At 45.9% G+C, this 13,171-nt stretch overlaps 1 long non-coding RNA gene across 7 annotated transcripts in view; it reads right to left on the bottom strand.

The window, feature by feature from the left end:
* The window catches only part of LOC146870615 (uncharacterized), a 466,635-nt gene that overhangs the window by 147,578 nt on the left and 305,886 nt on the right, over positions 1-13,171 (bottom strand). For 4 of the 7 annotated variants that reach the window (XR_014959417.1, XR_014959419.1, XR_014959416.1 and 1 more), the window contains exon 1: positions 2,543-2,821. The exons of 1 other annotated variant lie outside the window; for it this stretch is intronic. This is a non-coding gene — a long non-coding RNA (uncharacterized LOC146870615). Of the gene's footprint in view, positions 1-2,542; positions 2,822-13,171 lie in introns of those variants that run through there. 2 more of the 7 variants (XR_014959420.1, XR_014959421.1) reach the window with 2 other exon arrangements.

Genomic DNA, 13,171 nt, shown 5'->3' on the forward strand with positions numbered 1-13,171 from the left:
ACCTGCTGACCTTTGTAATTGAAAGTAAATTGATACAATGCTTTGAATTGCTGTTCATTGGCCACATGAACACCTGGGCACAACCTTAGTAAATAACCCTAGTGTCTCGAATTCCAACTACCCCACTTCATGTGCTGAAGATGTTGACAACTGCCAGAGACACTAAGTACACATGATATTGAAGTTCAAAGTTCTCCAATACGTGAGAAACTCTGATCCATCTGATACAGCAAACTACAGACCCACAGCAAATCTGATATCTGTGTAGCAAGAGCGGGATGACATGCAGTGGCGGCACACAGGCTGAGTGGCGGACGAGTTGGGGATTGAGTATGAAAGTCTGGCAGAAAGGAAGAGCGAGCTCTGATGGGGTTCAAACGACTTTGACAACAGGAGAAAAACCTACTGGACTCTTATAAGGAGTAGATGCTAGGGGGAAAGTAGGCATCATAGGAGTGACAGAGTCAGGGGGCAGAAGGCATGAAGGGCACAGGGACAAGCAGCAAGGATCGCCCTGTGGATAGAAGATGGGAGGCATGACAGAGGCTAACAACATAGGAGATCGAAGAGCAGGAGACAGAGTTGGGGGGGATGGGGAATGTGAGTATGAAGGGGATTGGTGGGTAACATTGGGAGACTGGCCTGTTGCTGGAGAGAAACATGAAGCAGAGTGAGTGCGGCTGATGGGATGTCCACAGAGTGAACCGGGGTTTGGCTGAGATATAAAGAGCATGGTGGGAATTGTTGGATGGCCTTTTAGTCCACAAACAAAAGACAACATTGACCCAAGAGCAGACAGAGGTTGGTATCAGGGGGACCGAAGAAAGCCAGGCAGTGACCACCAGTGCATGACTGGGATGGGAGTTTGGGATCAAATTCTTGGTGCTATTTTATGGGACATTTTGATTATTCTATCTGGTGGAGGTGAAGAGGGTGTCAGATTTGACAGTGGAAAACGTGATGAGGATGCAATTGGGGAGAATTTAGAGAGGATGATAGGTTATTTTTTGGGAGTGAGAGGCAATGGCGTAATAAAGTTTGCAGAAGCACCTCTGCAGAGTACATGGAGGAGGCCACCTTCCGGACCCAGTCAGGAACTCTCAGGCCAGGGACCTGCTGCCCAGGCCAACACTGCCGGAGGGGGCCCCTGCAGCTAGGGGGCCAGCTACACCCTAGGGGCTGCAAGGGGCTAATATTATGCCACTAGTGAGAGGTTGGGTGCCCGGCCCTTTGTTTGTGCATGCTGATGGCTCGAAGGTAACAGACAAGCAAGTATTGGCGGTATTGTGGAAGTGTTTGAGGGGGAAGGGATGGAACGAGAAGGACTTTGGCACCCATTTGTTTAGGAGCACCAACTGTGGGGGTTCAAGTGGATTTGAATGAAGGCCGGCCAAAGGGTTTGGGGAAGTGGAGCAGTAATTGAAAGTGGGATACCTGAGGTCTGGGATGGTAGAGGAGGCAGGAAGGTATTAATGGCTGTACTTTCAAAGTTAGATGTTTTGCTTTTGACCTCCTGTTTTGCTGATTCCTTTTGTTGGCCTTAGGACTCTGAGCACTTTACCACTGCCAACCAGTTTCAAAGTGTATTTGCTTCTCCCCTAAACATGGTGGCATTGGTGTATACCTGATTGGCATATTTGATCTACTAGTAAGTCCCTTGTAAAGTGGTATCACATATCAGCAGGCCTGTAAATCAAATGCTACTAGATGGCCTGCAGTACTGATTGTGCCACCTAAATAAGTAGCCTTTCAAACCTGTCTCAGGCCTACCACCGCAGGGCCTGTGTGTTCAGTTTACTGCCACTTCGACTTGGTATTTAAAACTGCTTCCTAAGCCTTCCTAAGCCTAACCTCGGAAGATCTTCAGCAGGAACGATGGTTGGCAGAGAGTTCCCCGTACTCCCCTGGGCGCAGCACCCCTCACAGGGCGATAAAGAACACCGCTATGAAGGTCTGCGCCCTGGGGAAAAAGGGAAGAGGATAAAACAATAAACACAGCGGACCCACTGCCTTCTCCTAGTTCTGCATCGTATTCATGCCGCATCAGGGCAGAAGCACGGGCGTCCAGTGGAGGCAACTACACAAGGAGGCAAGACAAGAAGGCGAGGATCAGCGCAGATTAACACAGACCCCCAAATACTCAAACCCTATACCTATTGCCTTCGCTCTCACTCTACCTGGCCGTAACACTGTGGGAGGCTGCTAGATGGCAGACGTTCGGGTATTCAAGAAGGAGACTTGTAAAGCAGTCCTGACTGCAAAGTCTATCGTCTAGGATGATTTATGCACAACCAGTTATCGTCACTGATAGGCAACGCTCCTTAAATAAAGAGTCCTGCGCAGCCAACCTCGTGGGTATCTGTACAACGAGTTTAAATAACCCAAAACAAAGCCTGCAATTGGGAATATATCAGATGTACTCAAACAAAAATCAGCAATCAGGCATAATTACGTAGTCCAAATGAAATCAGCAAAAGGGGATGCTTCACGCATCTAGGGTCTGATGAAAACACTCCTGTGCCAAGTTTCCCCACCCAAATACCTGATGCCAGCGCGAGCATAGCACCTCAGAAGTCCTGCTCCGAACAAATACAGGTTCCCCCTCGGGGAATACCTTCTGCCGGCCGAGTCTCGAGCGAGTGTAGCAATGGAGCAGGGACGGCTTTCACTGGGAACTCAGGGACACGGAAGACACGCTGCTTGAAAACGCCGCAATGCCGCCTCAGAATTGAGCGGCGGGAATTCCTCGATAGGTCTCCTCGAAGAAATCTGATTGTCAAGCCCTGGGCCTCGGATGAGGCGAGGCTTTGTAGTTTTTCCACTGTCGGAACGCCGGGGCTTGCTTCCGGTAGTCCACGGATCGGCCGTCTGGGAAGTGTAGTCCTGATCCTTCCGCTCGCCCCCTGGCTGTTCCTCATAGGTACTGCATTCATGCCCAGGCACTCTCCTGCTGTTTGCGGTAATGGGAAGCCTGTTACATGGTCGAAGTCCTCACTTACAGAACGTATGCGCGACAAAACCCCCTTTTAAGTACAGATAAATCACCCCTAAAATAGATCCTAACTAACCCCAAGGGCAAGGTGCTATGTAAGCAAAAGGTAAGACATGTGTGTTTAATCTCTACATGTCCTGGTAGTGACAAACACAGAAATGCATTTTTCACTATTAGGACTACCATTCTAATAGGCTAGCACTGGAAGTTCCTTAATACACGTTTAAGCTGTAATTCCTGATCAGAGACAAGTAGCTTTTTCATGTTTCATATCTTTGGAACAGTAATGATAAATCCTCCTTACTGGTGAAATTGGATTTAACATTACTCTTTTAGAAAATTGGCATTTCTCTGCACTTACTGCTCTGTGTGCCTGACAGCCTGTCTCCAATACACGTCTGGGGTTGGTGACAGCTACACTTTGTGCATTCCCCCTAGACAGCCACAATACAGGAGGTATAGGTGTGTCTGAGTACTCATCTACATACATCTGCATTCTGATGGCCTTGCCTGGGCAGAATGGAAGGACAAGGCTAGCACTTCACTTGACTAGGCAGTGTCCTGTCCCGACACAAAGGACAGATTACCCCCTGTCCGACAGTACTGTGCTGAAAGGGATACTTGTGCACTTCAGAGAGCTCCTTTGAAGTTCCCCCCACAACAAAGGCACTTTTGGGTATATGTACGGGTTATCTGACCTAAATTCAGACACTATTTGGCTTGTAACTGAAGCTCTGCCAGAATAACTGTCATGCTGCTTAAAGGACTTAACTGGACGGCTGATCTGAAGGCCTGCATTTCTGTGTATTGCATTTCCACCTGCTGCTCTTTGACTCTGCTGCAGGAGAACTGGACTCTGCCTTCACTCCAACTGATCTCCAAGGGCTTGTTGGCTTGCCTCCTGTTGCTGGAAACTTAGAAATATAAAAGTCTCCATCTCTGATCCTGTGCCTGGCTCACTGGAAGTGGCCCAGATACTTGAAACATGGAGATTGACTCATCTTCTGTCTGCGTGTAGCAGAACCGGAGCATCGACATAACATAACATGTGTATTTGTAAAGCGCACGTTCAACCGGAGATATCTTGGCGTTGAATAACAGATGTTTATTGTTACCCAACTCAATGGTACTCATTTTATCGACCTCAGATGGATGAAAAGCTGAGTGGACCCACCAGGAAACACAGGCCCCTGAAGTGGATGTATTAATCCACTGAGCCACCAGACCCGACAGACTGAGCTGCGGGAGTAAAATCGGCGCATTGCATTGGAACCAGGGCTTTGCCTCCAGAGATCAACACATCAGACAGTGTATCGCTGCTGCTGTAGATTGGTGAGATCGATCAATCCACTCGACTATGTGGCAGAATCCTGGGCATCACACAATGCCTCTCAGCTCCAGCACCCACCTTCAGAACTGGTGCATCACCTTCACTGCGTGGAGAAGATTGACACATTCTGCACCTGTGGGATTTGAAATAGACGCATCTTGCTGCTTGCAACCAGGAAAGGTACTTTGTTCACCAGGGCCTGCATGGGTCCTGTATCTAGTCAACGCTCCATCACGGTCGGCCCCAACTTTCACTTTGCCCTGGTCCAGCGTGACCTAAAGTAACCTTTTCAGTGCTGCTTGCTTCTAAGCGCTTTACTACATTTATTTCTTTAAAATTCAATATCTCAACTTCTATACATTGGATTTTTTTTGTTCCGAATATAATCTATTTTTCTAAAGCTGTGTGTATTCATTATGTTACTGTGTGTTACTGTGTGTGTGGGTTGCACAAATACTTTACGCATTGCTTCTTTAGATGAGCCTGACTGCTCGGTGCAAAGCAGCCAGAGGGTGAAGAGAGATTATCTTTTAGTGTTTTTCTAGCTTGCCGTGACTAGAGTGGTGGTTCCTGCCTGGCCTGGGTACATACCTCAGCCAAGCATGAATCCCATTTCTAACATTTTATATTGCAGGTGCGAGATACTTGGATATGTGGGACTTCCCTGGTGAAATGGGCCTGGGAACATGAGAGAAAACAATTCTATGGACAACAGCTGGGAATGGATTTTGAAAAAGCTACACTGGTATGGCTTGACTAGTATGTGAAGAGGCCAGCTCATGCCGACAATGTGGGATTTGAGAGAGAAGTGTTCGTGGCCAGATGTGGTTGTGTTGCAGCTTGCGGAGAATGATTTGATTCTGTCTACAGGATTGAAGGTGATCAATAGATAAAGAAGGATCAGAGTTTTGTGAAGGAGAGGTGGATTGGCACAGCTGCTACCCTCCAGTGTATAGAGAGGGTCTAGGAATCCAGCAGCAATTGAGAGAGTGCACAAGGAGATTAATAGAGAAATGTCAGGATTTTGCAAGGCAAAGGGAATGACAGTTATTAAACATTGCAAGAATGTTAATGATTCACCCATCATTATAGAGATAACTTGAGAGACTGATGGAGAGGACAGGAGAAGAAGGGATGGTGTGCAGGAATACAAAAAGGGTGCAGAAAGAACACCTCTGGGGAGGGTTTGTCTGGTGGAATTGTGGGCTCAAAGAATGGAGAGGTGGAGAAGTGAGCAAAACGGTGACAGAAAAGAGGTAAAAAAGAGAATGAACAGAGAATCAAGAGGTTGACCTGGTCTAGGACAGGGCAGGCTAGACAAGTAATACATTGGTGGACATTGAAATGGAGAGCACATGAGGAAGTTAAATCAAAACATTTGATTAAAGTCAACATTTTTGGGGAGAATGTCAGTGGTTATGTTGGTGTTGCAAACTGTTTGGGAAGGGGAGACAGGTTAGGATGAAATGTTAGGATGATGTTTAAGGCATAATAGATTTCTAGGTTAGCTGAAGTATATATGGCTTTAGCCTAGCATGCTCCCAATAAAGCAGCCTTTTGTGCAACTGGAATGAAGTGTTCTGGTGATTCCCCTCCCAAACCGGGCATGTGGGGACTGGTGAGGGGCGGGTGAGCAGGAAGCATCTTTCAAGCATGGAAGGTTTGACAGGAGTGAATGGAGAAATCGAATGATCTGGTCAACAGCAAGACTACCATATTGTGTCATTGCTCTGCAGGTGTCCGCGGGTACATTTACCTGTGGCGCCAAACAAAATGAAGTCACCTTCTATCCTAGCACAAAAATAGGGTTGGGAGCAGGTGGGGCAGCGTGTTAGGGTGTAAATTGTGACTTGGGAGCAAGTGGTGAGGGCTCAGGGTATACAGAGATGAAAAAAAAATTGGGAATGAAGGAAGGTTGGCCAGAGAGAGGAAGAGGAGAGAATCAAGAGGAGAGCATGTCTCAGGAGAGGTCAGGCTAAAAAAAATGCCTAAATTGGCAGACAATGCAAAGAAGAGCACATGAGAAAGTTAAATCAAAAAGTTTGCTTAACCTCTTGGATACAATTGATGTGATCTCCACATCAAGAGCACTTCAACGCTGGCGCTATTAATGTGGAGGTCCCATCAAAATGCCAAGGGCAGGGAATCCCTCTGGTGTTGACACTTCCTTTTTTTCGTTTCTGGCTGTTTTTTTTTGTAATGACAAGTGCAAGGTGTGTTAATGTCATTACTGGGAAAGTGAAATGAGCTGATTGGTTCATTTTACTTTCTCTCATATCAGTGCTCGGGGGCATATCTCGACTCCCCAAACACTGGTTTTGATTGGAGAGGTATCATTAGAAAGGGGAGAATCTCCCCTTTCAAGAAGTTTCTCTCCCTAGTGTGCAATGCCCCAGCAGTGATACACTCTACTAGAGCTCGGAATTTATTTTTCGAAGTTGGGGGCGAGGGCAAGTGCTTCCCCCACTCAAGTTCAAAGCAATCTTTTTGCCCTCCGTTGGAAAGCCCACTAAACGCCAGGGTTTCTGAATAAAAGGTGATGGTGGCTAATTCTAGCATCAGGCCATGACCCCACTTCAGAATGGGGTTTGCCCCCATGGTGCTCCCCCCCACCCTGGGGGAGTAGTGCAAAGTCCACTAGACACAAAGGATTCCTTTTGTTCTGGAGTTGGGAGAGGCATCTTGGGGAAGAGCTAAATCCCCCTCCACTGCAAAGTGCAAGGGAGTGTCCCTGCCCAGTTAGGGACAGATTGAAGGCTATCCTTGGGCAGGAAATTCGACTAGATGCCAGGGATTAGAAATGAAAGGGTGGGGGTGACCCACCTTGGCATAAAGCAATGCCCCACCCCAAAAGTGGTAATACAGTCTTACTGCCCAATGAGAGGCAGATTTCTGGGTTTGCTCCCAATTCGCTCCTTCACAGGGAATAGTGTTGTACGGCTTTATGATTTCTCATTAAAAACTGTGCGTTTGTTGAACAACATAAACGTTGGGTTGGTGCGAGTCTTATTCCCCACGCCTCCTCAGGAGATGTTGGCCTATAGTATGGTTAGCTCACAGTTCACCATTCGCACCCCTAACCTTCCAGGGTAACAAAGGTGTGTGCAACCTCACAACATGACAACCCTGACTCCCCAAGGAATCGTGGTAACCGATCTAGAACCTTTTTGTTCCAACTCTCATGCATACCCAAAGGAAATACACAAGAAATACATAACCTTCAGTTTCAATATTTATTGAAGCAGTGAAATTCTTGAGTAAAATACATGTGCTGCAATTACTAATAGAATCAAACATATTCCCATAATTAGCAATACAAGAACAGTGGAGAGAATGAATAATTTCATCATTGTGCTAATACAATGAATATATGCTGGCATATAGTATAATGGAGCGTGCTCTTAACTAACGCTCCCTAACCTAGTTTGGACAAAGGTAGATGATCTGTCAAGAATCCCTGCTGGGTGATCTAACTCCCCATTACCTGCGGGCACATGTCATCAGGCTGTCCATCTTGGTGTAGAGCGGGACATCCTTCATGGAAATTTCAGCAATCAGCTAAGCTGGAATTCCGACTTACAGTGACCTCAAAATGTCAGCAGAGTGCTCCTCATATTTAAATGAGGAAGTGATTTTGTTCATATATAATAAACAGTGCCCATGTTGGCATGTCGAGGTCTTTGTCAGGCCACCATTGTTTATGTTAGCTAGATAGCATTGTCGCCTACTGGGCAACAATAAGCTGTGACATTTGTGCAGTGAACTCTGTACATCGTACTGACTATCCAAGGTGTCATGATAGTGTGCCTACAAAGTTGAAATGTAAGTAAATTCAGTTTCATGGATTCCTATCCTGCACTGACACGTACACAAATGTATGTCAAAAGTCTCTATGTTGCAAAAAGGAGAAAACTTAAGAAACATGAACATAAAGATGGCACCATTACTAGTCAGGCCTCATGACAATAGAGAGCTCAGTAGATACCAAGGAAACTGTTTTTGTAAAAAAATAAAGGTGTAGGGATGGCCCATCTTTACATAGGGCCATCCCAAAGTGAGCAATACATTCTTCTGCCACTCAGTGAGGCAGATTAGGAGATTTGCCCCATATGTGCCCCCATGTGGGTGGAGAGTCCACTGGACACCAGGGATGTTTAGTAAACAAATGTATGAAGGGGTGGGATCAACGCACCTTTGCATAGGGCTATGGCCCCACCCCAAAAGGGACAACACAGTCTTTCTGCCCCTCCCCAGATCTAGATGGGGTTGCCCCAAATTTGCCCCGAGGGGGCAAACTGCTCACTAGATTCCATGAATTTCAAAATGGTGCTAAAAAATGGGGTGGCGCATCATGCCATTGGGCCATGTCCCTAACAGAGAAGCAATAGCATCTTTCTGCTTCCCCCCTAGGGGGGAGGGGCCAGATAGGAAATTTGCCTTGATTGAGGGTTCACCTGGGGTGTAGAAAGCCCACTAGACACCAGGGATTTTACAGTAGACCACAAAAAGAGGTATGCACATCCTACTTTGGCAGTGGGCTATGCCTACACCCCAAAAGATGTAACAGTCTTTCTGCCCCCAAGAGGGGGTAGATAAGGGATTTAGGGCAGGACACTCTGGCATAGGACCATTCCCCCACCCGAGAAGGAACAGTAGTGTCTTTCTGCCCCCCAGGGGGCAGATAAAAGATTTGCCGCTAAATTATCCCTTGACAAGTAGGAGGCCCACTCATCACCAAAAGTGGAGCCACCCACCCAGGCATAGGACTGTGCCTCCCCAAGGGTTTACAACAATCATGCCCAAGGTTGGGGGGGGGGGGGCAAAAAGCCCACGAGAACCAAGGAACATTTTTCTCTTTTATGAAAAATAAATATGGGGTGTGAGCCAGCTACCCTGGCATTGGTCCTAACGCCCCACCCATAAATCCCCAACAGTCTTTCAGCTCGCAAGGACTCACATTGTTTCTGGTTTGATTTGTTTATACCACAGCCAATAGGCACAGCCATGCAAGTGGGGTAGCAGTTTTATCAGGACTACTGTGGAAACGCTCTGTGGTGGGAATTTTGTTGATCACTGCTGATTCTGGAAGTTTCTGTCACAGAAAGTTGAGAAAAATGTGTGCTTTTCGGTGAAGGGTTTAGGTTTGCAGGACATTTTGGGTGAGAAAACGTCATGTGATCCACACAAGACACACCTCTCTAGGTTCCCCCAGGTGTCTAGCTTTTAAAACTACGAGCCGTACGCGTATTTTCCGGCCAACACGTACAGCTGTACGAGCGAGCCAGTATGATGTGAGCTACATGAAATTCACCGACTGAGTCGTTTCTGGGTCTGAACCGCTCTGTACGTCTCGGTCGTAAACTAACCGTGGCGTGCAATGGATGCGATACACCACCGAGCCAGTACGATGCACGCGTCGGACAGCCTGTGCGAGCTGGAGTGTCCGGCTCACAAAAGCTCCCGGAGTCGGACTTCGGGGGTCTGCGTCGGACCCCACATACCCGCAGCCGTACGACTCGCACACAGGGGGAGACCTATGGGTCTCCCCAACACAGGCATGTACGGTGCGGATGGCACCGACGGGTACCCACTGTAGGGGGCGCACTTGTTCGAGACGTACCCATTCAGTCAATGGGAGTGCATGTACGCGTCGTACAACTGGCTCCCATTGACTTCTACAGGAGTCCGACCGAACCGAGTCCGACAGCATACGTGCGCATCGTACTCGCTCGGTCGGACTGTAGGGGTCCGGCACGGTCGGAAAACAGTCCGAATCCGACTCGGTCGGAGTGCTTTCCGACCCGGATCGGAATCGGTCCCTAAGTGGCTTAACTGCTGCCTTGTAATGTAAATAAGACGAAAGGTTTATAGCAACAGGAACACCACTAAAAGTGACGTTCCTGTGGAGATAGGGATTTGTAAATATGCCCCCTAGTTTTCAGAAATGTCTGGGTTTGGTAGGTTTTCCTGGGTGGCAACGGAACCCTGATGCAAATTCCATAGCTATAAAAGCATTGGTTTGTGTGGAAAAATTTGATTTTTCCATGTTGTGCTTTAGGGCCCTTCCTGTCCCTTACACTGGGCCCACCCACACTAGTGGGGTACTGGTAATATTTGTACAATTGTGTGAATGTTGAGTGGTGGGAAATTTGTGGATCCACACAGATTTCAGAACTTTCGTCTCCAGAAATGTGAGGAAGTTGTGTGTTTTTTTCGCCTACGTTTGAGGTTTTAAGGACATTGTGGGTAAGAAAAGGTAAGGGCATCATGCAAGCCACACCACCCTGGATTCCCCCCTATATGTAGTTTAAAGAAATGTCTGGGTTTGGTAGGTTTCCTTGGGTGGTAGCTGAGCCCGGTCCCAAATTCCACAGCTTCCCACATTGTTATAAGAAAAGGTAATTTTGAGTGGAAAACTGTGATCTGTTCATGTTGTGTTTCAGGGCATGCTGGTGGTAGGAAATGTGTGGATACCCATAGCTCTCTCACAGAAATATGTGGAATATTAATCTTTTGTCAAAGTTTGAGGTTTAAAGGTCATTGCTGGTAAGAAAGGGATCCATGCAAGGCAGACCAACCTGGACTCCCCGGGGTGTCTCTTCGTCAAAAATGCCTGGTTGTGGTAGGTTTCTCTGTGTGGTGACTGAGCTGGGGGCAAATTCTCTAGATACCTACATTGTAAAAAATGTGTTTGTTTTGCTGGGTGAATGTGATGTCTGCTGGTCACGTTTTGGGGTATTTTGAGGCATGGGCACTAGGCCCAGCCACACTAGCTGGGTACTGTTTTTATCAGAAGACATGTTCAAACACAGAATAGCAGAACATTTGTTATTACCAATTTATCTGCATTTTTGGCTTCCAACTGTAAGGCAGTGTGCAAGAAATAACACATTTTTGCAAAATGCCCTCTGAATTGCATTACAGTATAGGCAATATCAAATTCAGAGGGGTACACATATCTATTGTTTAGGTTCCCTTCATACTCATTTTTCATTTGTTAGATTTTAACATAGGAGTTGCTGCATGCTTGGTACACAATAGAAAATCTTTATAAGCTGCAGCTCTGAGTTTTGTGTGCTTTTGGAAGACCTATAAACCTGGTATATCCTTACGAGCAGTAGCCTCTGATGGACGTAGCAGTAGATTGCTTTTAGAAATTGGCCATTGTGACAAAAATTACAGATGAAAAAGTTGTCAGCAATGGCTATTTTTTTCAACGTATTTTCATTATATTCTTATGTCCATGGTTAGTTTTTTTAGAAACCTTGAAGGATCTACACAAATCATACCTTGCTAAATTCAGAATTGTATCTAGTTTTTAGAAATGTATAGCTTTCTGAGTTCACCCATGGACTTCACACTTGTCTCCAACACTAACTGCAAGTCGGTTAAAACCACAAAAAATCGGAAAAATTGACTACCTCTTGCAAAAGCAAAAATGCAAAAACTGTGGTAAAAATTGTTTCTGGTACATCTCTGCTGGGTCCTGAAAGATAGGAAGATGGTGATCCTTAGACAGCAACACTTTTGTTGATTTCATTTTTAGAAAAAATACCATAGGCTTTATTTCACTGCACTTTTTCCAATTTTTCCCCAAAAAACTCCACAATTTAGCTATAGTTTGACTTTATTCTTAGTTCTTTCCACGGGAATCTACAAACTCTGGGTACCTTTAGAATTCCCAGGATGTCAGAAAAAAGTAAGCAAATTTAGCATGTATACCTTTTGTGGAAAAAAATTAAGAAGGTTTAAGTGTGAGCTACTCCAAACATCTGAACACGGGCTTAGCATGATGAGGAATTAAGCCCTAGCAGTCATGTAGTTAAAGATCAAAGTTGTTGGGGAGAAAGGGAGTGAATATGATGGGGGTAGTCTGTTAGGGAAGGGTGTAAGTGTTATGAGTAAATGTTAGGGCAATATTTGGGTTGTAATAGCTTTTGTGACTCAGCTGAATGATGTAAGGTGTAGCCTATCTTGCTCCCACTAAAGCAGCATTTTGCACAGCTGGAATGGAGTGTCATAGTGATTTCCCTCCCAAATAATTAGTTAGGTTTTGTAGGAAATGGGATGAATAAGGAGATGAGGAAGTACAGTTCAGACTTTCGACCTGCAACCTTCCTTACTCCCGTCCTTGCTGTGCTACATAGCCTACATTCCCTCTTCTTAGCTGAGGAATCATCATCTACAATGTGCTCTGCTATCTATAGGGTGCAGGCAGTGGGAGGGCTAGATGCACCATTTATCAGCTTTCCCAGATACAGCATGGGACTTGCAAGTGGCAAAGTGTATGTTGGGTTATACACAAACTGGTCTATTCATAGAGGACTTTGGTAGCAAATGAAGTAGTGCACTTGTAGTATTCTACATACTCTTAAATGCTTTCTGAAATTAGTCTAAGAACATCTAAAATGGGAATATTCATATACATTTAGTACAAATAGGAAGGTCTTTGCACTTGGGCATTTTGGGTCTCATTCACAGAGGCATCTAAGAGTACGTAAAAGGATACTATAAGTACTGTAGAGCTACTTCCAGTTTTGTGGATCAGCCCTAAGATCTTTTACTGTGTTAGAACAGAGTGTCTGCATCCAGAGGCAGCCTTCTCCTCAACTTTGCTAGTGATGGGAGGAGGATGAGCAGAAAATCAAAGTAATTAAATATGGTAGAAATTAACTCGAGCATTACTGCCACTGACTGTCATCAACTCTCCTGCGGTTTATAAATCTTAGCTCTTCCATCAGCAGTAAATCACTCATTCTTAGCAGTTGCCTTGGTCTTCCATGCCAAGGGCCCAGACCTCAACTCATCAAATAATTTTCTTAATAACACTCCATGGAAGCTACAGCGGT

Source organism: Triturus cristatus, chromosome 1_1, assembly GCF_964204655.1.
Source record: "Triturus cristatus chromosome 1_1, aTriCri1.1, whole genome shotgun sequence".
NCBI classification, from domain to species: Eukaryota; Metazoa; Chordata; class Amphibia; order Caudata; family Salamandridae; genus Triturus; species Triturus cristatus.